The sequence below is a fragment of the Amblyomma americanum genome, unplaced genomic scaffold, assembly GCF_052857255.1.
Source record: "Amblyomma americanum isolate KBUSLIRL-KWMA unplaced genomic scaffold, ASM5285725v1 scaffold_60, whole genome shotgun sequence".
Taxonomy (NCBI): Eukaryota; Metazoa; Arthropoda; class Arachnida; order Ixodida; family Ixodidae; genus Amblyomma; species Amblyomma americanum.
In genome coordinates, this window is record NW_027526532.1 from 377351 (window position 1) to 404159 (window position 26809).

The 26809-nt window shown below is 46.3% G+C and overlaps 1 long non-coding RNA gene across 1 annotated transcript; it reads right to left on the minus strand.

Moving 5' to 3' along the window:
- Positions 1 to 428: 428 nt before the first annotated feature.
- Positions 429 to 26241, minus strand: LOC144112332 (uncharacterized). Its single transcript, XR_013310216.1, has 4 exons — positions 26182 to 26241; positions 22113 to 22186; positions 4042 to 4131; positions 429 to 478 (listed from the first exon to the last, which is right to left on the minus strand). It is a non-coding gene; the product is annotated as an uncharacterized LOC144112332 (long non-coding RNA).
- Positions 26242 to 26809: the final 568 nt, after the last annotated feature.

Genomic DNA, 26809 nt, shown 5'->3' on the forward strand with positions numbered 1-26809 from the left:
AACAAGTTTCTGGCTTGGATTGCTTGTGCCTGCGCTCACCCGTTCGTTATTTTGTCTCTGTTTCCTTGCTCCACGAGTTAGTTTTATTGCTCGTATGCTTGTGTGTGAGAGCCTGATAGGGCTCAGTTGAAACGCTTTCCAGGAATAAAAGGTAATATAAGAATAATCTGCTGGGTTACACATGGCAATGACGTGTTTCTTTGGCGATCCGGAGGAAGTTTTCTTTCTGTGGGGAGAGAAACTCCTGTATAAAGGGGGACATGCTTAGAGGTCGTGCGTTCTACTAGCAGATCTGAAGCAACTCGATCCGCTACGGATCACCGCTTTCCACACCAGGGTGTCAAGAGAGCTTCATTTGTTCTAATAGTCTATTTAAATTATCAGCGCGGCCATGAATTTTTTCCTTTTATAGGGATTCAGAGCGGTGCTCAGAGTCGGAGACTGGAGTGCGCAATTACTGACAGGCACGTGCCTGATGCTGAAAAAGCAAAAAGCAGAAATAAACTCATGCAAAAAATAAGTAAAAGAAATGATCTTCTTTACAGCACAAAATTTTGTTTCAGGCAATGTAATTAAGAACTATATCCAGCAGTGCGTATCGCTGCTCTGATGGCATCGATGCGCGAGGAGCAACGTCGTACTCAGGTGCACCATTCTGTTGCACGAGTTGGCACTGGACTCATAATTTGCTATACTATTCTCCGAAACTGTGCCAAGTTAGGAGTAATATTTTGAGAGAAAGTAACAATGAAATTGAGGGAGAAAAAATGGGGGAGGCTTTTTTCTTCGTTTGTTTTTTTCTTTTTTCTTTCTGGTTTTCTCTCTGCTTTCTCTATTCGTATCTTCTGTTTGCCTCTTATTTAATCCGTACTTTCTTTCTTGTAATGGCTTCGCTTTTGCTATTTGTTTTCTGCAGGAGCTCAACTGTGAGACGTCATAAGAGCGGCGTGTGGCCTACTCTGAATATTAATACACGTGGAAGGCCTGTGTTTACCGCAAGAGGAAGAGCTCTCGCTTCAAGCTGTTGCTGTGGTCACGTAAGTGTAGCTTTTTCAACGCATTTTAGGTCCCGTATGAAGGAGGAATGACTAAACTTCCGGATGCTGTTCATTTTCCTGTTAAACTTAGACGTGCTGGCTGTTCTCGGTTTCTTGCCGTGCGAGGCCCTGCTGACATATTAAGTTTTGTTTGCAGCTTTTCCTCACAGCGACCACCGCTTGTTTGGCTTTCTGCACGTACTGGAACCAGCCACATGCTCACATTGCACTACGTTGTACCGTACTTTGAAAAATCAGCCTCTTTTGAACACACCAAAGGCAAGGGGCATGAATTAGGCAAAAATATGTTCTTCACTTTCATGCGCAAATGTACAAGCAATTTGACATGCATAACCAGTGAGGCACCTCGGTCGCCGTGCGTTCTTTGCACGGTTTCGTCGCTAACAAACATGGGTGCCGATGGTGATACTAGCCCCAAAGCGCTTCTGGTATCAGTGGTGTGGCGTTTGTAAAGCTTTGCGCTGGTGCGGAGGAAGCATGTCGGGCTTGTTTTGATAAGGTAGCGCTGCATTCGAAGCATTGCGATCAGTGTTTGATAAGGAGCGCGTGTAGGTGATGCGCCAGCTTTCGATGCTTCTCTTTTTCCCTGGCGTAAACTGCTGGTTAGAAAAACGCCCTCTTCAAAGAGATTGTGCGCCGGGGCGAAATCACGGTCTTACCAGAGCAAAAAGTTGTCTACAAAACACTGTATACAATTTACTGCAGGTGCATGCTTTGAGGAAAATTTGGTTCATCAGTTTATTAGTTTTTATTTTTCACTTAATATTTTAATTATAATATATATCAGGTACACAATGTCCGCCGTAGTGGGTCTCAGCAAACCCACCTACGTATTTCTTGTACTTTTTTAATAGAGGTATGTCAGTGTTAAAAAACAAATCGGCTTCTTTATTTGTTTGCTCCGCACCCGCACAGAAGACCGAAGAAGTCTGGCGTCTCACAGCGAGCACACGCCCGAGATAGCAGCGTACCGTGTTCCCCGCCCTGGCCGATTTCATGAGTGCCATCGGTGCCGTAATTTAAAAAAAAACTGGAAATGTCTAACATAGCTGTAAAGGTCTTTTCGAGTCGCTACTTAAGGCTGCTCGCATGAGGATAGCATGCGCTTGCCTTCCGATGGATTCTGTACCGTATTAGAGATTGTTTCGGTTCAACGTGGCCTTGTGCGCTTTTTTCTGGTTCGTGAATACGTAGAGGGGGGGGGGGGGGGGGGGGGGCTTTTATTCTGCGTGTCTGTTTTTTACTTCAGCGGTGCGGCGCAACCTTTCGTCGTTTAGGCTTGTGCTTCGGCGTATCGGGTTCGGTAATATGTCGCCACGATGCGCTCCTTGCATCCAGATGACGCCTTCAGAAACAAATTATCACGCGATACATTCGATTCATGGTGCAGAATATCATCATCATCATCAGAATCATTACCCTAACTGCAGGACGAACGCCTCTTCTATATTTCACTAATTAGCCCCATCTTGTGCTTGCCGCGTTCCACTTATCCCCGCAAACATGTTGATCTCATCCGCCCACTTAAAGAGTGGCTCACTAGCGGGGGCGGCGCACGGCTGGGAAAGAGGAGTGGTGATGAGTGCTAGTCAAAGGAAAAGTGTGGGCGAGAAACTTACAAGAATGCTCTTTACCTGTACATACATGTATGTCCTATGTCCTCTCAAATTCTTCACTTTCATATGTTGCGATATAAAAACTCCTTCTTCGCTTTCGCTCAGTCTCATTTCACAGAGTGGGAGCAGGCCTACCAAATTATATAAGTTTATCGCGGAAACAACATATTAGTTTGCGATTACTTCCGTGAACACCTGAACGCAATAAATTGCTGTTTTTTTGTCACCGGCTGTTCAAGCGTCTTCATCGCCGACGTCATACTGTCTGTATGTTCTCAAAGCTTATGTACACCGTCCAGCACTCTGCGCTCCTGCCGGATGTTTGGACAGAATATGCTGGAGTTTATACCTGCTCTCTCATTCATTCCTTTAGATCTTTACAAAACACACAACTGTTTGGCCAATAACGTGCTACCAGTAGCGAAAATAAAAGTGACGATTCCTCCCTGACGGCGCCATTTTAACGTAATAACAGTTTCACGTTCAGTGGAGAGACCCCCGTGCACTCGCCTGTCGAGGAAATCGCTGCGAAATTGTATTAAGCAGAATTTAATTTGCCTGCAGTTTCCTTCAAGAAAGCATCAGTCTATAGTTAGAAGATATTCCTACGTGTTCATATGTGTATTTAAGTTGGAGTTGAAAGGTAACGCTTGGAGAATTTTTGTATACCTGTACTTTCAGCCCGGTTGGGAACTGAAGGGGCCCCTACGTCACGCCACTTCGTCTGCGACGCCTCCCTAGAATGTAGTCGACACTGAAAGAACATACGTGGCCGGCGCCCGCTCAAGCTGACACATCGCTGAGTACGGCCTCCATTGGTCGAGCACCCCTGGTCATTCATGTTGATTTATTGCTCTGCATTCAACTAGTGCAGCTTGGGCTGCTATTGAATTTCTATAAGTATCCGCATATAAAAGGTTACTAAAGTTTCCCTGTCCCTTCATTAGTCTGGTTCCTCCCTGCAGACCATTGTGAATGCCTTTTTCGTGCGCAGATTAAAAAGAACGACAATAAAAGGACTTAGTCGCCTTTCATCTGATTATCGTTGGGCACTCTTCCTTAACTTCTCCAGTGAAGGTCTACTACTGATGTTCTGTCCCTCCTAATGTGTTCAAGCATCTTTTAAAAGTGGCTGCTGTTCTCTGAGTTACAGGAAGCCGTCATTACTGTGACATTTCATCTGAATAAATGCTGTCTCGCAACCTTTCCAAGCCATATATATATTTGAGCTAGGTTGCAAACTTGTAAAACACCTTGCTTAAGGAGTGAATAAAGCTTATTCTTCAAAATTCTTTCTGGAAGCCAGCCCTTCCGCTTGCTTGATTCATATCAAATGCTGCACACTGAGTCAAAGGAAATAAACTTACCGCTTTCGTGCTCCCCATTTTTCAAAACGAAGCAAGTGGGCGAAGCACCTAGCACTTCATAAGTATCTTGAAGACCCGTGGGAAGCTCCTCTATTACAAAGAAACAAAAAGTGAGCTGCTGTTATGTTATACAGCATGAGAAAAAATAAAAATGTAGGAATAATACACAATAGTACAAAAGAGAGAGACAATAAGTATTTACGCTGTAAATTTTGAAAACATGCTCTATTAGGCAACTGGCGCATGCTTCCCTAATATCTAAGGCTCTAATCATACCTTCTTCCATTTACGTGTTGATCCCAAAGCCAATGAATCAATCTGCACAGAGCCGACCGAATTGTGATGGATGCGAAACAAAAAAAGCTACCATTCTGTGCGATGCCAGTGCAGGTTAAAAGAACCCCACTTCGTTTAAATGAATCCCGGGCCATCCACTGCGGTGTCTGTTATGGCCTTATAGCCTCTCTGTCACTCCGTAGCGTTCAACGTTGATTAAAAATTCGAAATTATATAATACCGGCGTCTTCTCTTATTCGGTGAAGAAGAAATTTGATTAGAATTTTCAAATGCCAAAAATGAGGCGGCGACTACAAAATAAGGCTTAATCAAGATGTCTGAAATAATATTGCCGGCTCAAACCGTGTCCATAAATAACCGTAATCCTGCGTTTCTACACTTCTTTGTTTGCTGATGTCGATGTTGAACCCACCAGCTGGTCTTGAATAGAAACAAGCTAGAGCCTCTCAGCGACTTACGCCGGGCTGTTCTCAAATGACAGACACGTTTTAATCGGCAGCCAATGCGAAGAATACGCAGAGTAGCCTTAGAAATAACAAGATGGTTGTCTGTACAGCTTGTTTGTTATAGCCATAATTAAAACAATGGCAATTAAAATGCACGTTGTATTGCTGGTTTGTTTGGGAAATAGAAGAAATGTCCTCAATACTGGTCAACAGAGCCACTGATTAAAGCGGTCTGTTCGGCGGGGGCTGCTACTTTTCCTCAGAGAATAAAATAAGCTCTGCTGATTCCAGCTTAATTTAAAACTAGTCGCCCAAGGATGAAATTTATATTTGTTTCGGCGACGTTCAACTTATCTTGATGATAGCTTTCAGTAACATAAGTGCGCTTGTGGTTGTCTCCTTGCTGTTGTTTGCACGTCTGCATTCATCTGAATGGAGGACTTCTCTTCCGGTATTTCAGAAATTGTTGAAGCTGTAGGAAGAAGCAAGTAGACGCTTGCTAGCGGGGACCTTGAAAACTATTTCTCTGTCAAGAAGAGTCCAGAAGAAGCAAAGAATTCACTTAAAGTCAATGAATAGAGCAGGTTGCGGCAGCTACAATCAGTACCCCTCCGCGGTGGAAAAAGCGCTATGAAAAAGTGACCTTTATGCGCCTGTAAGGAACATAAGTGCTTCACTGGTCGCTCTGCTCCGTTTGCAGACAAAGTACCCAGCTACGACGGGAGGAGTTCCACGCCTGTCTTCAATGCAATGCATGTGCTGTTATGCTGACCGAGCTGAAAAGTTGAAAAAAAAATATCTTGAAACACACGCACGCTAGGATAATTCTGCCAAATAGAATGGTGCAGGAATATAACTTCCAAGCGAGCTTGTTGCTACGCTGCCACTGAGTTATTCAGTTCGTTGTGGGCACAGCTCTGCCCAATAAACAGTTTCCTTTAGAATCCTTTCGAAGTGCCGTCACCACAGCGTGACATTCGGTGGATGCAATAATAGTTGTCCTTGTCGCCCTCACACCTCAAGAGCCGTCTCGGAGAAGCAGATCACGGCAAAGCCTCAGAAACCATGCCGACCAAAGACGAACTGCGAAGCAGCCATCGTATCCAAAGGCATTCACTACAAAACGGACTACTGCCGGACCGCACGCGAGTCAACAAGGGCTCCTCAGCGCCCCCGTTATCCATGGCGGCGACACCAGTATCCGTTTTGCACTAGACTCGACTGCCGTCCATGTACAACGGTGCACCGGGCGATATTCGTGAAGGATGGCTGGGATGACCATACGGAAGTGAGGCGTCTTTTCATCGCTTTAGAAGGCTCAGCACATACGTCGTATGAAAACCAAGCGTCTTCCCTGGCGACATGGAGGCTATTCATGAAGGAACTATTGAAGGTATTCACCAATGTCATGAGGAAAGAAAGAGCCGAACGACTCCTCGAGTCGGGGACACAGCTGCCAAACGATACCTTCCTCGGTTACATCGAAAAAATGAAGCGCCTATTTCATCACGCCGACCCCGACATACGGAGAAAGAGATAGTTCAGCTTTAATGTGTGGCTTCAAGGAAGTATTCTTTGGCGGCCTCGACAGCCAGCCGCCAAAAATCGTCGAGGAATTCATGCAGGAAGCCGGCGCCATCGAGAAGACCCTCGACGTCTGGACTCAGCTCTACAACAGACTGGTTCAAGTCTATGCATTTCGTCCCGACAGGATTGCCAACCACCACCAGCGACAACTTACGCGAAGTTAACCGCAAAATCTTCCGCAACTACGACGACTGCTTCCATCTTCCCCGCAGCAGTAAGCCGCAACCCTCATGGATCTGGTACGAGAAGTTCAGTAGGCACATGGCACCGCGACTTCGACGGCCACACAATCCTTGGAAATGAGTTACACCGCCTTGGTGTGCAACCAAAGGCGTCCTGCCGCACTGCTCCAGGAGCCTTATGCACTGCCTCAAAGATCCTAATCGGCCGCCCTCTCACCTATGTGTCAAGCTCAGCAAAGAAAACAGACCTCTGGAGAACCCCTGATCAGTGCTGCCTGGTCTCCTTCTATTGAAAGAAACCCGGCCACATTCTTCGGCACTGCCCCTACTCACTCAACATAGGTCGCGGCGGATAGAACAAGACCTCACCAGCACCACTAATATATCGCGGGTGATAAAGAAAATATAATTAATAATAAAATAAAGAGGCATAATGCCAAGAAAATAAAAAGTTTGTAAAAGACGAAAGCGGGTAAAGGTTCAGGAAACCACGAAAGAGAGCAAAGTTAGGCTCTTCACTACGTGGGGGTTCAATAAAGTTTTGTTTTTCTGGTTTCTTCCTCATTGTTTTTCCACTTCAGTTGTCCAAATCGTCGTTTGTGCGTCTTAGTCCACAGGTACCGATTGTCCTGTGTTGAATGATTCTGTTATGCTGCGTTTCCCCCGTGGAAGCATGCTAGCCCCTTGTTTTGCGGCCACAGGAGTGACTTCGGGGGGCAACGCAGGCATGCTGGTGTAGTCGTTTGTTTTCTACATTATAGTTTCCACCATGTCTTGTAATATTTTAGCTAGCTTTTAATCTTCTACTATATCTGGTTGTATGTTTTATATGTTTTTCCAAGGTTTCCTGTCAGCATTTTTCATTCATGTTTCTTTAAGACACAATTCTGCAGGTAATGATTGAAGTCTTGCCCTTCAGAACCACATTTACAATTACTCTGCCTTGATGTTGAATCCCTGGAAGCATAGCGGAAATCGTCCGTGTCCAGTGATGGCTTGTGATAGCTTATGGTTGGTGGGGAATGTTTGTGGCATTTTTTAGTGCTTTTCATTTCTGGAGGCTGTGCGCTAAAAAAGACGTTCACAGGAAAAAGGAGACAACAGGAAAGAAGCGCAAATTTCAACTTTGAAAGTAGAAATTTGCGCTTCTTTCCTGTTCTCTCCTTTTTCCTGTGAACGTCTTTTTTTGCGCACAGCCTCCAGAAATGAATATGTACCAACTAGCCCGTCAGAAAGTCTTTTTAGTGCTGCTAACATTCGTTAGGTTGGGGCAACCTAAAAAGAATGAAACACAATAAGCCCCTTCCTGCACCACTAACGTACAACACGCTTAATCCAATCTGAAAATAAATGAAGAGGCCCGAAGCCAACGGTATAATTTTGCCACCCGTAGGTGGGGAAAATGAAAAAAAAGAGGGTGCGGGGGGTAATAAGCTACATAGCGACCCAAAGCCGGGGGAGCGGGCCCGGGGAGACTCCCCTGATCTCCCTGGGACGTAGCGGAGAGGATTGGTGAAATGGGTTATGGGAAATGGGATGGGAATGGGGAAAGCGTGTTTTTTGCTCTCATCCTTCATATATATCGACTCCATTACTGGCCTGCCTGGCCAGGACAGGGAGGGCGTCAAGAGTGCCCAATGGTGCGGCCCCGCTCACTGGACGCCCGACCACCCCAAATGCAACGGGCTTCACCACCGGAAACAGGAAAACCTAACCCGGAATCAGCAACTTCGGGCCCCTCCACGACTTTCAGGTCTTTTTTCAGACCTGCCAGCTGCTTGCCGTCGAGTGCTTTTCGTGGTTTTTCAGACACCGGAAGCATGAGTGTTGTGATCCAGCCAATAAAGCTTTAGGTCATCAGCCTTTCAGCTCTCCAGCCTTCGGCGCCATGACCTAACATCTCCGGGGGGACCCCCCTGTGCTTCCAGCCGACCGACCGACCGACCGACCGACCGACCGACCGACCGACCGACCGACCGACCGACCGACCGACCGACCGACCGACCGACCGCTTATTGTAGCGAGAACTACACTGGGCTACCAGTCGAGAATTTCGTGGTACACGGGAGAGGCAAATTGTGCGCAATCGCCGTTACCATGGCAACCAAAGAGGAGCAAAGTGCGGCGTGTGCTTCGCTGTCGCCGCGGCCGCGCGCCCACTCCGCCGTCAAAGCCGAGTGTGACGTCACGCGCAAGAGCAGTTGCGCGCATGCGCCGATACCATGATAACCAGAGAGACCCCACAGCTGCGCCGCGTTCTTCGTCGCCGCCTCGCTGCATGCCGCTCCATCACCCGAACACCACGTCGCATGCGCAGGATTGCGTATAAAAGGCGGAGATGTACTGTGGGCGTCTGTATCGCAACGTTTGACATGTATGCAGAGGAGAGTCCAGCCGATTCTAAACGGCGGTACGGACAAGAGAAGATGAACTCCACCGATCTTGAGGTTGTCGCCTGGCAGTTGGCTTGAACCAAATAAGAACAGTGGAGTCTGTGTATGTGTGAAACAAGGTATCACCGATGTCAAACATCTCCCTTCGATCGCGATGAATAATGGTGAAGCCTGCCGTGGTCGACTTCTGGAACGTGACATTATCATCCAAGGAGTCTACGTGGCACCGGGAACATCTGTCAAGCAGACGATTGAGGTGGTTGCCACGTGTATACCAGCTTACGGCACGGTTTCACAGTTGTGTGTGACTTTGGGTGATTTCAACGGGAAACAGGACTCTCTAAGACAGTGTATGAAAGAAAAGTTGGACTTTAATTTAGCTTCGGACCCTCACGTCCAGACTACAGAATGGGGAACTGCTATAGAGCTTGTATACTAAAAAGGCTCTACCAAATCGAAATACTGTATCGACAAAATTGAGACTGCTGCATGCTGCTTCACAGATCATCGGGCAGTATTCGTCTCTGTCAAGCAAAATGAATAAAATATGTGTATACCCAACGTCTCTCATTGCTAAACATACAGTGACCACAACAAGCTCAGCCAGGGAAACGCACCTCTCGCTACGTATATCCTGCCATAGCCGAGCAAATCCAATGCCAATTTTTTTCTCCCCTAGTTTGCTCCACACCTGCTGAGGAGGGAGTGTTTAAGGCTAGACTGACCGGGCCACAAACCAAGAACGTGGTTTAGGGTGAGATGAGCCGGGCCTACTACGCCGGTACTCACAACATCGACGGTTTTTGCATTGGTCGTACTACGGCCTCCTACCTCGGCGTCCAGCAATGGACTTAACAGCCCCGCGGTCAGCCGCGAGCCCGCTTCCCCGTATCATAGCTTCCGAGGAGCCAGGCTGCTGTAAAACCCCGCCGGACCTGGCCTCTCCGTAGCCAGAAACCGGCTCGTCTGTCGCCAGACGCGCACGCCCTCGCGTGCGGAGGCGAGTAGCATGCATTTGAAAACTTTTGATCTATTGACATGCCTTCCGCGCCGGATTTCGTGGGTACAGCATGGTGTGTCTCCAGGCCTGCCTGCGTTCAGGCATCGAACCACACGAGCGCAACTGGCCCTCACAGTCGCTTGGGAGTCGCTGCCACTCCCTAGGGGTTTTGCATCCCCAGATAATGGGCCCCGGCGAAACCATGCCCACCGCTGGCGTTGTACCGGAAGAAAGCCTAGCAGCCGAAACTATACCGGCCCGTATCCAGTGGCGAGGTGGGCGGGGGGGGGGGGGGGGCATGGGAAGGCCACGAAGTCGTATTCCCTCCCCCCCTCCAGAAAAATGGGCCTCCATAGCTTATGAATTGATGCCCCACAATCCCACCCGGCCAACGGCGACGGGAGATCGACCAGTACGTGCGCCGAGAGGAATAGATGTAATCGAACCGTCCGTCCTGTTCCCTATTAGCATCCGCACCGCGTTTCCCGTCACCGGACCACATCTACGCAGTTACTATTCGCGGAAGCTCCGCCAGCCCCGCAGAGGAAACTAAAAAAAGACACGATGGGAGGTGAGGTTGCTCACTAGCGAAACCATGATTATCCTCCAGCGACCACGCCGCATGACGACGCCGCACTCACTACGTCGATGCCGCACACAAATATGAGTTCGAATGCGACGAGCGCGGACTTCAGAGTGAGCAGGCCACCCAGAAAAGCCGCGACGACACGACCACCCACGATTCACTTGCCCGACGAAGCCATTACCCACGCCGAGGACGACTTGCAACGAAGGAGCCAGGACATCTGGCTTGGAAGGGGCTAATGATGGCCGGAAACTTACCGCTGTTTTCGACACTGGAGCCGATTATTCGGTGATAAATAGAACATTCTTCGCACATCTGGGGAACGTTATCCCCGCTTGGGGCGGCCCAAAAAATCAGCACCGCATGAGGGCTTCTTATTGCTTCATATCGGCGATGCATTGCGCGTGTTACCATCAGTGGACATACCTATCCTGTAATTGTCATTGTGCTTCACCAATGTTCCCGCCACGTTGTCTTGGGCATGGATTTCAGTACTCGGCATCCGGCGATCATTTACCTGCGATCCATGCTGATCACGCTTTCGACAGACGAAGCTAACCCTTCGATGACAACCCTGTAGCATCACGCTGAACTTAGTGCCCTTGATGAAGAAGTGAGCATCCCGCACCGCTCAAGTGTAATCGGGACCGTAGTTTGCACGGAAGCCAAGAACATCGAAGCAATCATCGACGGGAGCATTAAGTTGTCCCTAGATCGAGGACGTGGCATCGCAAGACGCATCGGCTGTTTCCAGAATGGAAGTGCTGGAGAAAAACGTAAGCGAAGAATATCAACACCTGAACAGAGGCACGACGATTGCTTGTTTAGACGAACTAGAAGATTCGCCTAAGAAAGTTCCCAAATCCGTCTTCTACATAAACCCAGCCTTAACCCGGAAGGAACGAGACCAGATCGACAGTCTGTTTCGAAGCTGCAGCGAGTGCTTCTCGTCGTCGCCGAAGTTCTGCCAAACGCGGATTGCCCAACATCGCATTGTAACCGACCAGGGCGCCCGACATCTCCGCCAAAGCCTCTAGCTTGTGTCGCCGCGAGAAAGGCAAACCATTCAGGACCAAGTGGAAGAAATACTTCGCGACGACGTCATTCAGCCTCCGAAGAAACCCTGGCAGCTCCAATCATCCTCGTAAAGAAGGACTGTAATTTCCGGTTCTGTGTCGACTTCCGCCGACTGAACGACGTAAAGAAAAAAGATGTCTATCCGCTACCCCGCGCCCAACGATACCCTAGACCGCCTCTGCGACGCCAAATATTTCTTTTTCATGGACTTATCGGCTAATGGCAAGTAGACGTCTATGAAAGGATTCATGAGAATACCGCCTTTACCACGCCCGTCGGGCTCTACGAGTTCAAGGTAAAGCCATTTGGACTTTGTTCTGCTCCATCAATGTTCCAGCGTTTAATAAAACTGGTATTTGGCGGGCTTTCAGTCGTAAATTTATCCCGTATACTTAGATGACGTCGTGATCTTCTCGTAAACTTTTGATGACCGCCTAAAGAGACTTCGGACAGTGTTGGAGGTAGTCAAATCGTCCGGGCTAACCCCGAAAGCAGAGAGAGAGGGAAAGCAATTTAATGAAAGGAAAAGTAGAGAGGTCGTCTGGCGGTTGAATTGCTTGTAGTGACCTGGGAGATAGGATACTACGGACACATTGGGTGGCCACTCATCTCGTGAGACGACATGGCACATGAAACGCATGCCTTGCTCATTCATCATGTCTTGCACACGCGCGCGCACACACGCACACACACGCCGCGAGATGTGTCACTTCGCTTATGACGAGCAGCTGCTTCTAGGCTACATCATAAGCAAGGCGGCAGTACGCCCCGACCCCTAGAAAACAGCTGCTATTGAACAGTTTCCGCCGTTAGCCGAAAAAATGCTGTACCCAGATCCCGTGGTCAGTGCGGATATTACCCACGATTTGTCAAGAGTGTTTAGTGCATCGCCGATTCTCTGACCAAACAGACAAGTCGTGCCATTTAAGTGGGAAGAGCCGCAAACAGAAGCCTTCAATGAACTGCAGCGTCGTTTACAGTACCGCCTGGTCCTTGTGCAATTAGATGAAAACGCCGAGACTGGAATTCACAGTGATGGAAGCAACTTGGGCACTGCCGCAGTCTACATTCAGAAAAGTGACGGAGGGGAGTAAGTAATCGCGTACGATAGATGGTCCCTTTCGGAAGCCGTGCATAACTATTCGACAACCGAGAAGGAGCGGCTTGCCATCATCTGGGCTACGTCGAAATTCGGCCCCTACCTGAACGGACGTCCATTCTAGGTGGTGAGTGCTCGCCACGCACTGTGCTGGCTTTGCCAGTTTGAAGGACCCTTCCTGCCGCCTCCCTCGAAGAAGTGTGCGCCTTCAGGAGCTCGACGTCGTCTATAAATCCAGACGCATGAAGAGCGATTTCGATTGCCAATCTCGTGCCTCTTTTGACAAGCCGCGGGAAGAGGATGATGAGGGCATAATTTCTGGACCGATAAGCACCGTCAACTTCGCGCAACACCAACGTACGGACCCCAACGTACAGCGTTTCACCCATTATCTGGAAGGCGGTTCTTCACCCCCAGCATCGTTCAAGCGTGGTTTGTCCATTTTCTGCCAGCAAAATGGCGTCCTCGTGAGGAAGAACTTCACCTCCACAAAGATTGCGTACCTCCTCGTCATTTGTAACAGTTTACGAGAAGAAATTTTGCATGCTTCGCAAGATGAACTAACAGGTAGTCATATTAGGCTCACCCGCATCCTACACATTATCAAAATAAATACTACTGGCCATGACTGCCTGTCGATGGTCGCACAGTACGTCAAAACATGCCGTCGATGTCAATGCCGAAAGACGCCACTGATCAAGCCAGCCGGACTGTTGAAGCCCATGCCACCACCGAGGAAGCCCTTTCCACAAATTGGAATGGATCTCGTCTACCCCTTCCCAATGTCAACATCGGGCAACAAATAGATCATCGAGGCGACAGGCTAGTTGCCCCGCTGTGCGGAAGAAAAATCCCTGCCTAGTGAATCTGCAGTAAAAGTCGCCGTATTTTCTTCCAGCAGATCCTTTTGCTGCACGGTCCCTCAGACGTGGCCATCATGGATAGGGGAACAGCATTTACGGGCGCGCTTACCCAAGCTATTTTAAACTGCAGCCACACAAGCGAACTACAGCATACAATCCGCATACCAACGGACTTACGTATTGTCTAAGCAAAACTAGCGCTTGCATGCTCGTCATATATCTGTGCGAACAGAAGACGTGGGATGCCATCCTCCCTTACGTCCTCTGTGTGTAAAGCACCGCTGTACAGGAGACCACCCAGATGACACCGTTTAGGCTCGTTCATTGCAGGGAGGCAAACACTGCGCTCGGTGTCATGCTCCCGAACGTAACCATGAAGCCAACATCGGCGTCGCCGGCTACCTTCAGCGGGCTGTAAATGCCTGACGACTTGCCCGGCTGGGGATCAATGACCAACAGCGCACCGACGCCTGAAACTACAATCTACGCCTACGATACAAGGAATGTAAGCCCGGTGATCGTATTTAAGTGTGGACGCCAATTCCCCGCCCTGGTCTCAGCGAAAAGCTTTCCCGCAGCTTCTTGGCCCGTAGATTCTTCGTCAAATTGGAGAACTTGACAAAGAAGTCGTCCCTAATGAAGTTTTACGACCAGAAACTGCGCATATTGTGCCCCTGAAGTCCTATTACGGACAAAAACTGATGCTTTTGTTTTAATTATCAATGTTTATTTCGGCGATCTTTTATTTTTGATGCAAAGCATGGAGCCGTTGCTTCTTTGAGAGGGGAGCAATGATGTCAATCTTTGTACAATTTGTTCGATCTCGCTGGAAGCCACTGGCACGCGGAGTTATCGTTTTGTTTGCGAAGCGAGATGCGACCGTAGTTCTATCGATTGATCACCGCCGCGCGCAGCTGCTTACACATTTTTCTAGCTTGTTGTAATTGCTTTTGGCCCATTACCTAAAGTTTCTTTGCGAGCTTGAAATTGAACGCGGCCGAGAGTGACAGGCATTCTACCCTACGACCGTAGTCCGCGCATGTTGCTATAGCGGTGCCGAGTGATTCAGTTCTTTTTGGGCGCAAGTCTGCCCCATAAACATAGAGGAGTCATATAGTATTAGCGAGAGGATAGCAGCTATCGTAATTAGACTCAATAGGAGGTATAAGCTTGAGGTGTTGCAGGCCTAAGCGCCTACATCCAACCATGATGACCAGACCGTTGAAACTTTCTATGAGGACGTAGAATCGGCAATGAATAATGTAAAAAACACAGTACACTGTACTGATGGGCGACTTCAATGCGAAGGTGGGCAAGAAGCAGGCTGGCGACCATGCGGAAGGGGACTATGGCATAGGTTACAGGAGTAGCAGGGGAGAGTTATTAGTAGACATCGCGGATAGAAATAATTTACGCATCATGAATACCTTCTTCTGCAAACGAGAGAACAGGAAGTGAACCTGTAAGAGCCCTAATGGTGAGACTAAAAATGAAATAGACTTCATGCTATGCGCTCAACCTGGCATCGTTCAGGATGTGGCCGTCCTCGGAAAGGTGCGCTGTAGCTACCACGGAATGGTAAGGTCTCGAATTAGCCTAGACTTGAAGAGGGAATGGAAGAAGCTAGTGAAGGGGAAGTTCATTAACAAGTTAGCGGTAAGTGGGAACATAGAGGAATTCAGGATATCGCTGCAAAACAGATATTCAGCCTTAACTGAGGAAGACGACCTTAATGTTCACACCATGAACGATAATCCGACAACTATCGTTACGGAGTGCGCAGTACAAGTAGGCGATATTACGGTTCAACGGGATACCGGCAAGCTATCTCAGGAGACGAAAGAGCTGATTAACAAACGCCAAATCATGAAGGTATCTAATCATACAGACAGGATAGAACTAGCGGAGCTATCGAAGTTAATAAATCTGCGCAGGGTAGCCGACATAGAGAAGTTCACTATGGAGAGAATCGAGCATGCTCTAAGGAACAGAGGTAGCCTGAAAGCGGTGAAGAGGAAACTAGGCATAGGTAAAAACCAGTTGTATGCGTTAAGAGACAATCAGGGCAATGTCATTAGCAATATGGATAGGATAGTTAGAATAGCCGAAGAGTTCTACACAAATCTATACAGTAGCCCATGTAATAAGAACGTTAACGGTAGAGACAGTAGAGCACAGCAATGCGTCATCCCGCCAGTAACTAAAGAGGAAATAAAGAAAACCTTAGGAGCAATGCAAAGAGGAAAAGCGGCTCCTTAGGATCAGGTAACAGCAGATCTATTGAAGAACGGAGGGGAAATTGTGCTCGAAAAACTAGCCACCCTGTATACGCAATGACATGACCTGGACCGTACCAGAAGCTTGCGAAAACACAAACATTATCTTAATTCATAACGAAGAATACACCACGGACTTGAAAAATTACAGGCCGATCTGCATACTGTCCATTGCCTACAAGGTATTTACTAAGCGAATCGCTAATAGAGCCAGGGCAACCTTTGACATTAATTAGCCAAATGATCAGGCAGGCTTTCGTAAATAATATTCCACAATAGATCATATCCACACTATCAATCAGGTGATACAGAAATGCGCAGAATATAACCAACCCCTATATATATAGCCTTAATTGATTACGAGACAGCCTTCGACTGAGTGGAAACCTCAGCAGTCATAAAAGCTTTGCGGAATCAGGGTGTTGAAGAGCCGTATGTCAAAATACTATGTATATATATTGTAGGGGTGTGTTTATTCGGTGAACCCAGATGATTCCAGCCGCTCAGGGGAGACTCGCAGCGAAGCGTCAGGCGTGGCGAAAGAGCAAGGCAGCGAACAACTTCTTCGTCCTTGAGAGCGGCAGCACGCGACGCATGTCAGTGGTTATATCGATGAAGATTACCACACTACAGTTTATATATATATACTATATATATATATATATATATATATATATATATATATATATATATATATATATATATATATATATATAAAGCGACTGCACAGCTACCATAATCCTCCTTAAAGTCAGCAATAAAATTCCAATAAAAAAGGGCTTCAGGCGAGGAGACGCGATCTTCCCAATGCTATTCACCTCCTGTTAACAGGAGTTATTCTGGGGCCTGCATTGGGAACAGTTGGGCATAAGAGTTAATGGAGAATACCTGAATAATCTGCTATTCGCTGATGAAATTACCTTACTGACTCACTCGGGAGATAAACTGCAAATCATGATCGATGATTTAGACAGGCAGAGCAGAACGTTGGGTCTAAATATTAAAATGCAGAAAACCAAAGCAATGTTCAACAGTCGAGCAAGGGAACAGCAGTTCACAATTGGGAACGAGGTGCTGGATGTGGTAAAGGAATACGTCTACTTAGGGCAGGTAGTAACAGCTTATTCGGATCAAGAGATGGAAATAACTAGAAGGATAAGAATTGGGTGGAGTGCATATGGCAGGTTCTCTCAGATAATGAATTACAGTTTACCAATATCCCGCAAAAGAAAATTGTACAACAGCTGTACCTTACCGGTACTCACTTTCGGGGCACAAACGTGGAGGCTAGCGAAAAAGGTTCAGCTTAATTTAAGGACAACGCAGCGAGCGAGGGAAAGAAAAATGATAGGAGTAACGTTAAGAGTCCGGAAGCGGGCAGATTGGGTGAGGGAAGAAACGCAGGTTAATTACATCCTAGTGGAAATTAAGTGGAAGAAATTGGCTTGGGCAGGGCATGTAATGCGAAGGCAAGATAACCGCTGGTCTTAAGGTTAACAGAGTGCAATCCAAGAGAAGGGGAGCGCAGCAGGGGGCGGCAGAAGGTTAGGTGTGCAGATGAGATTAGGAAGTTTGCAGGCATAGGGTGGGCCCAGCTGGCAAAGGACAGGGCTAATTGGAGAGATGTGCGAGAGGTTTTTGCCCTAGAGTGGGTGTTGTCAGGCTGATGACGATCATGATGATGATCAATGAGAAGCCGACGGTGAACATTATCATCTCCCTTTGTGTCTCATTGGCCTCCTGAAGTAAGTGCATAGATGTCTTTAACGTACCTCTCTGAGCATAGTTTTAAGAAATCTGTGCACCATAACTATGGTCACCATGTGCCATGATTCATCGGCACCTGAGCGGGAAGTATCCCTTAAGATCTGCAGTTTCTTAGTACTGAGTAGCAAAAGGGGGCCGTCATCAGCATGAAATACAGTGACGTTATCTACTGAGCGATCCGGCTTACCTGCATTTCAGATGCCAAAGGCAGCTGAGGCGGGCTTTTGAGGGATGATCAGTTCCTGGGCACGCGTAGGAAGTCGCTGCAGGCGAATGCAGGTGGCAGCTAAAATCCCTCACCTCTCCCATTCGTAGCCTATATTGTGGCCACAGCCTAGGCAATATAAGTGGCATCTCTGCCTAAAATTTCTGGATTACTTTGCGAGCAATCCGCTGCTCTATCCGTATAAAAGTATTTTTTGTAGTAATAGCTACATTACGCTAGCTTTTCGAGCCTTCAGCGTGGCGGTGCCGCCACGTGGGCACGTGGTTGGCCACGTGGTGCGTGGTTAGTCACGTGGTAAGGAGCAGGCGGAAATAGAATCTGCGGAAATAGAGCATGCCTGTTTTACCCCAGTATATATTTAAGCTATGGTTCAGTCGCATGGTTCCATGAAATATCTATATTCTATAAATGGCTTGCATCCAATCTCTGTACAGAAGCGTAATTAACAGGAATAGCTGCCGTGCGCATGTGCCATAGAGCACAAGAGCCTGCGCCGTTGCAGTGCCCCCAGAGGATTGGTGGCGCAGCGAGCACAAGCTTGTGTCCTTGAACGAATCTTGCGGCGAAGTTTCAAGTTCCCTTGCTGAGCGGCTCCTAACATTCTAACGATTGCTAGTCTAGCAATTGAATTCCTGCGCAGAAAGTAAAGCAGCTGAATGTAGGAGATCATAGAGGGCGCAAGAATTTCCTATAGCGCGTCTTCATCTGCGTTTACCTTGTCCTTTTGTGGTCGCGTAAAACCCAAGTCCACAAAGGTAGAATTGCGTGTACCCTGGAAGCTCATGATTGCGAAATACGCAAAATTGAGTGGAATGAACGCAGAGTGAGGACACCGGCAGTGATTATGTGTCGACTGCTCTATGCTGGTCCTAGAGATATGCGTTGTTTGGTAACTTCCAACCAAGTGACCAGCGAAGCATCACCAACATTTGAGCCACTAAAATTTGTTACTCTGAGAAAAAAAGTCCACCTATCATTGAATTTTCTTGTTACTTAGATTAACAGGTAATCTAATGAAGAAGGCCTTAGTGTAAGTATTTAATGTGTCCTGGTTGCTGATGCAGTAAAATATTCTCATTCTGGTTTAGCGCTTCAGCGTAACCATCGCGTTCTCTTGAAAACCCGGCGTCGCTGTTCTCCGGTGTTAGAAGGAAGTACTTCCAGCATCGCAGCAATCAGAATATAAAAAGAAAACAGCCGTCATTGGGATTCGAACTCAGGTCCCCTGCCTACCAGGTAGGTGCTCGGCGGACACTCCAGGAAGGGTTTTCTTCTCCCACATGGTACAACTATATATGGTTATGTATGCACGGAAGGTGTCATATAAAGATATTTTACAAATACCTAAGCTACTGGCTGTACTCCACCAACTAGACAGAAGATAACACGATTAAAAGGGCGGCAACGATAGACGCCGTATCAACAGGGGAACGCAGTCCTGTAGAAAGTCTCATTCATCATAAATGTCTTTGAGCTGGAGCGTCATTCTCCTTAAAATAGGCAACCGCGGTGGCTGAGTGCTTATGGCGCTCGACAGCTGGCCCGAAAGACGTGGGTTCGATCCCGACCACGGCGGCCGAATTTCGATGGAGGCGAAATTCTAGAGGCCCATGTTCTGTGTGATGTCAGAGCACGTTAAAGAACCCTAGGCAGTCGAAATTTCCGGAGCCCTCTTGGTCCCCTCCACTACGGCGTCCCTCATAGCCTGAGTCGCTTTGGGACGTTAAACCCCATAAACCCAACCAAACCAACCGCAAAATGGCTTCCGGGTGGACGAAGGGGCTCAGCACTGCGGCGTAACATGCGCATCTCACAGACCAAGAAAGGTCGTTGGTTTAAGAGTGTCAGAGGGGCACCTAGAGAACCCGTTGTGGTGCGCATGACTTAGTGACATGTGTTAGTGGTGTGTACTGACCGTATAGTGATTAAGATATAAAAAAGATAACAGTATGCTAATTGGTCGTCAGAAAGTGTGCGTAATGTAAGGGCCGTGTTATTGTGCCTCACTGTGGGGAAGTCAAAGGTGTATATGTGCATGAGTATGTAGGTCACAATCGGTAGCGAGGTGCTGGAAGCGGTAAGGGAATATGTCACTTAGGGAAGGTAGTGGCCGCTTATTGGGGTTATGAGAGGGAAGTGACTTGAATATTAAGAATGGGATGGTACTCCTATGGCAGGTTTTCTGAGAACATTATATCAGTATACCAATATTCCTAAAGAGGAAAGTATGCAACACCTGTATCCTGCTGGTACTTAGCTATGGGGCAGAAACGTGGAGGCTAACGAAAAGCAGTCAGCTTAAGTACTACGCAGCGAGCTATGAATAAAAAAAAAGATAGGTGCAACGTTAAGAGACCGAAAGCGCCCAGAGTGGATGAGGGAACTAACGCGGGTTAATGACATCGAAGTCGAATTCAAGAGGATGAAATGGGTTTTGCAGGGCATATAATGCTAAGGCAACGTAACCGCTGGTCCGTCAGGGTAGCGAAGTTGATTCCAAGAGAAGGCAAGCGTAGCAGAGGGCGGTATAAAGATTGGTGGGCGGAGTAGATTAAGAAGTTTGAGGGGATACGGTGGTTGCCACAGCTTCCAAAGGACCGGGTTGATTGGAGAGACATGGAAGAGACCTTTGCACTGCAGTGGTCGTAGTCGGGCTGCTGCTCCTGCTGCTTCGGTGGATGATGACGATAATGATTATGTAATGGCGTAGTATGTCAGGCAGTTCAACCTAGACTGTGACTGGTGATTGGTAATCGATAATTGCGTTTGGTGATTGGCAATCCGAAATAAAGCAGCAATTATGATTGTAATTGATGACCGTAATGGGAGATATGATTGTGCATTAGTAATCAGTGATAAATTGTTTTTGTTGTTTTACTGAGGTAATGCCTTTGAGGCAGGGCAAGGGGAGGGAACATATCCTCCTGTTCGGGCCTTGGTCTCAGAGGGCACCGGCGGAGCAGCAACAGAGGCGCGTCAGCAGTCGCTCTCCGCAATAACTGTTGCACAAGAACAAGCAACATTATCCAGAATATTGTACTGTAACTAAATGTACATAACATAATGTAACAGTGTTGTGGACAGAGCTAAGGAAAGTAAAAAGAAAAGTTGGTCAATAAATTTAAAGGCAAGCAGTGAATAGAATGCTCTGCTCAAGGTTGGAGTAAGTAAAAAGAAAAAAAGAAAGAAGCTCGTAAGGCCGCGCATTACAAGATCATGCAGGTAATGAAATGAAATTCCAGTTTTCACACTTAAATTTGCGAGCCGTTTTACATTTCTTTGCAACATCAATCAATTTAGGGTGAGCATTACAGATTAGCACGATTTGATATTCCACGGTTTCCTTTCCATAAATGGTACGAGGACGCTCTACTACATCTGAGGTTTGCCGCAAACACTAACTCGTACCTCTGCTAATTCATTATAGAGGCTATTGCAGTTCTCTGATATTGTGAACGAAATGAATAAATGTGTGAAAAAATGAAAAAAAAATGTGTGATGAAAATGATTAAAATGAGGGAGTAAGCGCAATCGCGTCTACCCTTAGGGTAAAGCTTAGGTATGCTCCTAATTTTATTGACGGCATTTTATATGATACGCTAGCAAAGTCTACACCACCGGGCACACCATAGGCTGCTTTTCATTATGGCGATTTTTTGAAGCTGTTCGTGCCAATGTAAATAATATCAGCTCTATGGTTACACTGCCCTGCAGCCCCGTATTAACAACACGCATTCCTTTATTTGAGATCTACTATACCTTGAGCCATACTCCTTAACATTGAACGAACTTCGCTCCAACTTCGATTTGTTGATCAATTCGCGCTCGCTGTGCCATATTTTTACCGTCCTCGTTCGCTCACTTGACATAGGGACTGCCCCCGTGAGGCGCTGGTAGCAGGTTTCAATCCTGGACCGGGAAGACTTTTTCTTCAATAACAAAGTGTCCGTGGAAGCTTTATAGCATTGTTTTGTAGCCTTATGGCGGCGCTTGGTTGAATGTAATGAGTAATTACTTTCATATTACAGATCAAAATAGTTTGTTCTACTCTTTCTTTGCAAAGCTAAGTTTTGTGCAACTAAAACAATGAGGCGTGGATTGCACATTTACTGCTACGAGAAATGGTTAGGCCTATAGCATTTTCGTTGGATGAAATAATATATATATATAATGATTGGATTTGAACATTTTCAGAGAAAAATTTTAATGAAAATTAGAGCGCTTTAGAGGGCGTGCCTTGTGTACGAAATCAATGGCAGAAAAAATGCGTACTTTCCATGGGGTGCTCCACCGTGAGAAAAACCTTGTCGCCTTTACTCTCTACATCAAAGTCTAGTTGTTCGTAGCTAGAACAAAAATTCAGAATTATCATAAGCACAAAAGAAGCACAATCAATATGACAATTTGATCATTATAACTGGTGTGTGCCATGATTTAGAGGGTGGAGGTGGCTGGAGTAGGAACATAGTAAAGAAAGATTTAGCCGAGGAAGAGAAATTATACTTACACAATACGATGAACAAGAGCAGAGATTTGTTAAAAGTAACAGCAAGAAAAAGTTGAAAGGAGCGGAAAAAAGTTAAGTGAGACAAAATATTGAGGTCAGGATATATGGCGGGTGAAACAATATATGGCTTTTTTAAGTAAAGATCAGACGTGGGAGAAAGAGAAATTTCCATTCATTGATGTGAAAAGCAGGAAACGTGTTTCATCGTCTGCTTCCCGAGGTCAACCAACTGGGCGTCGACAGCATAGGCTACCGCTTTAGCACCGTTGCTCACGGCACACCTACGAGAACACGACGAGGGCTCCGCGTCGACGATTCCCGTGCATCGATCACCAAGGAGCTCCCAAGCCGCCAGCGTAATGCTACGGTTGACATGACGCGGACCTCCCAGAATCACTGCCCGCAAACACTGTCAGTGTAAAACCACCTACTCTATATCAACAAAAGTTTTAAGGAATTCCTTAGGTTATTTTGTTTCGAACAGATTGGCTACGTTGAAGGGTGGACAATTTATATATTTTGTGCCATTTTTTCTTTGAATCTGTGCTATTTTTATTTGTTCTATGTTAAGTCGCGTTGTGGGCAAAACTTCTGCTGAGTGCCCGCTTCCTATAAGAAGCACACAGGAAACAACCAACTATGTCAAAGGCTAACATGTCAAAGAATTTCAGGCTGTCTATTGAATTTTAAAAATGTAAAATCAACCTCCTGTAAAGTTGTTGCTGCATTGCAGTACAATTTTTAACAAATATAACCTTACATGGCCAAACGGCGTGATTATTCTTATTGTGTACCATTACACAATTATGATTCTTCGTATATTCTTTGAAACATACTATTTTCAACATGCTCTTTATCTTATATCAATTTTTCTTCCTTAAAATGAGAACAACGAGCCTGTGGCGCGTGAAGTTGAAGCTGCTTTTTAGGCCCTTTCTGCATCATTTTATTTTGCAACTCTTATGCCGACTGTCATTGGCGTTCTGGTTCAAATCGTGCTCACAATCGCTTTAATTGATCTGCGAAGCCTCCGTCGGAAACATTCTAATTCAGGCGGAGCTTTTTTCTCAAGTTGCTGCTCCTCTTTAAGTCTAGGAAACGCTAGTTTACGCGTTTCTCCAAGCAGAGTGAAGCAGCGCCAAGTACGCCTCTGCATCTTAGTGATCGTAGGTGCTAAACCTGCTGACTTGCACACATCATTCGTGTGCATCTCAGATCTCGATAGGGCAGTGAAGAAACCCCAGCACGTCCGCTTCAGCGCATAATGCATATTCCCTTCACATAATCTCGCCGGCACACGAGAAGTTCAAACTTCATGTAGCGAGTGCAGGCTGTACCTTCTGACCCCACAAGACATGGACCAGTTCCATCAACATTGAATCCAACTTTTATCTATGTAGCAGCGCTCTTCTATATTTCACCCAGTGCCTTCACATCTTTTCTTGCGATAGCTACATTACGGTAGCATTTCGAGCCTTCAGCGTGGCGGCGCCGCCACTCTGTGCCTGCGCCGCCACGCTGTCACGTGGTGCGGAGAAGCTGCCGGCGGCGTGGCACTGTGGCTAATCACGTGGTTCGTCATGTGGTTGGTCACGTGACCAGCCATGTGGTGCGGAGCAGCTGCTGCTGCCGGCGGCGCGGCGCGCCGGCGAAACCGAGCTGCCACAGCTGCGCGCAATCTCTGTGTCAAGTGTGACGAAAATGAAGAAGGAACGTCCAGCGAAATTGAGCGGCGAAAGATTGCAATTCAACTGAGCAAGTTAGACTCTGCCAGCTGTAGCTATCGCGTCATTCCAGGTTTAACCACAACTAAACCACCGCCAATTTTTTTTCTACTATTGATTTGTTGTCCTCAGTTCACTATCACATTTAGGACGCTACATATAGTTCGTTTTTCAATCTTATCAGAGTAAAAAAATCAATAAATTTGGCAATTTTTTTTGAAGCCGAGAAAAACCGATTGACCCATTCGGAACATAACCCCTTTGTTGCATGCTGGCGTGCATGACATCAATAAGATTGGTAGATTTCGACGTATATGGGATCTGTAACAGCAACAATCAGCTACAGGTAAGCGCCATTTGATCAAAATATTTTATTGCGTTGCGATCAGCTCTTCCTATTTCTGGAGCAGAAAACACCAACAGTGTTTTGAGCAAAAAGAGAGCAGCATCGCTTGAAGCCTAATTCATTTTCGTCCAGAACACATTTACCGATGTAGGTTTCCTGGCTATTTGTGGGCGTCTATTCACTGCTCTCGACATTAAGGACGAACAACTGTCAAGTAGACTCTATCATTAATAAATGCTGACTGAACATTTTTACTTGCTCCTTAAGGCTTACTGCTCAAATACTAATTTTCAATCTGGTTGATACTGTAGGGCAGCGTAGTATTGAAAATAAATCATAATCGAGCATTTTCACGAAAAGCGCTTTGCTTTTTATTATGCGATTAGTAATCAGCGTTCAGAAAAGTTGCCAGAAGTACGGACCTCGTGATGAACATGAGTGTGATGCTTTCATGAAGCGTAAATCTTAAACATCTCGAGACAAGTTACTGAGCCAGCTGACAGTGATATCACTTTTATTAAGAAAGCCTGCTTCTGTATGCATGCGGGTGCAGTGATCGCAGCTGCCATTCGTTAATTTTCCTAATAGAAACGATCGCGTGTGACATTCTTATTGGAATCGTGGTCCATATGCTCCGGCCCTGCAAACTATAGCGCACTAAGTTACATTGGCGAGACATTGAACAATTTCACTCCAAGCAAGCATTAGTTTCCGGGGTGCATTCTGCTAATGCTCTCAACAGCCTTTCACACTACCAGGTGATTCACGGATGCTGGCCATTAATTTTTGATAAAATGCTTTTAGAGTCATGAAGACGGCTTCAGCGGCAGATTAGTACCAGTTCCGGCGAACGTCCTAAAAAAGGTGAATAAATTTAGCTAGTTAGCCCGTTAACAAATTTCAGATAATCAACTTTGGACTACCATAGTTGCTTGCGATTAGAAATTTGTAGCCCGGCGGTAACAACAGCCATATTAGTTTTTAAAATCTCGAAAACGTGATTACGCTCTGCGCTGCAGTCCAACAGATTTTCCTGACGTCGTCCCAAAATAAACGGGGTTTCGACAAGCATGCTGGCAAAGCAACCCGTCCACGGACGTAACTAGCCTAAATAGCGAAGTTTTGTCGAGCCATACGCGTCGAGGGTAATCGCGTTTTCGAAATTCCAAAAACTGATATGGCTATTATTAATGACCAGCTACAAATCTCCGATTGCAACCAGGTCTATAACTGTAATAGTTAAAAGGTTAATTGTAGGAAATTTTTTACACCACTAATTAAACAACTTTATTAACTTGTTTTCTGATGTCCGCCGACACTGGCATTCTTCTGTCGCCGCGGAGGCTGAGGATATCAAGACGATTTCTAATAAAATGAAAATAGCCTAAATATGCGTGCGCTTTTCACAAGGGCCTTGTCACGAACCACCAGAAAATTGTGTGGCCTGCAGCTCATAACAAATTAGCAATTGTACACCTTTGGTTATTTAGAACCAAATTGTGTTAGCTTCTTTTTCACTTAGATGAGCCCTAACATGAGGAAAAATAGAGCGAATTGGAAACAATCCTCGAGATCGCTTCTATACACGAAGCCGTTTTTTTTTCATACATAGTGCGTCCCACGGGCGCTGCTCGATGTTCTAAGCAACAATTCCTACATAAGTCGGAAACGCTGGATATAATGTCTTAATCAGTTTACTGCCGAATAGAGGTTCTTTCCTAAAAGCGTTAAAAATATGGTGTGAGTGTACTCTAATATACGTACCCTTTTAACATTACTTCTGCACCATTCCTGAAAAGTAGAAATTGGTAATTAGCCGCGCACTTTATGAAGCACCTCGAAGTCTAGAAATAAGTAAGTGCGTTCTTTCAGAAGCATAAAAAAGGAGCCTGCATGCGGATTCTGTTCTTTCCAGCACTTTGCCACGTTCACAGGGGTGAATTCTTTTAAAAAATCCCACCACCGAAGCACTTTTGACTACTGATGTACATCAAGTGCACACATTAGTGCGCACTGAAATGCACACAGAAATGCCATTGAAAGGTACTGATTGGTAAACATGTTTGTCATGAAATACCACAAAGCAGGTCTTGCGTTTAGCAGCAAAAGATGTAAAAAATGAGTTCGCCGTGCGCACTTAAACCTGACATTTTTCAATCCAGAAATTATAAGATAATATTTTGCTGTTCAAATATTCAGCGTGTGTTATATACATTGCAAGAAATCCATGTCAATATATGAGAGAGATGTGCAGTAAAATTGTGGATATTTCTGGACATGGCGAACTTATGGCCAAGAAAAACCCTTCATGCAGCACGGCCAGATATAAGCATTTTTATATTTTCTGAGCATTTCATGTATATGTTGCGCATGCAGTAGGATTTATCCCGGA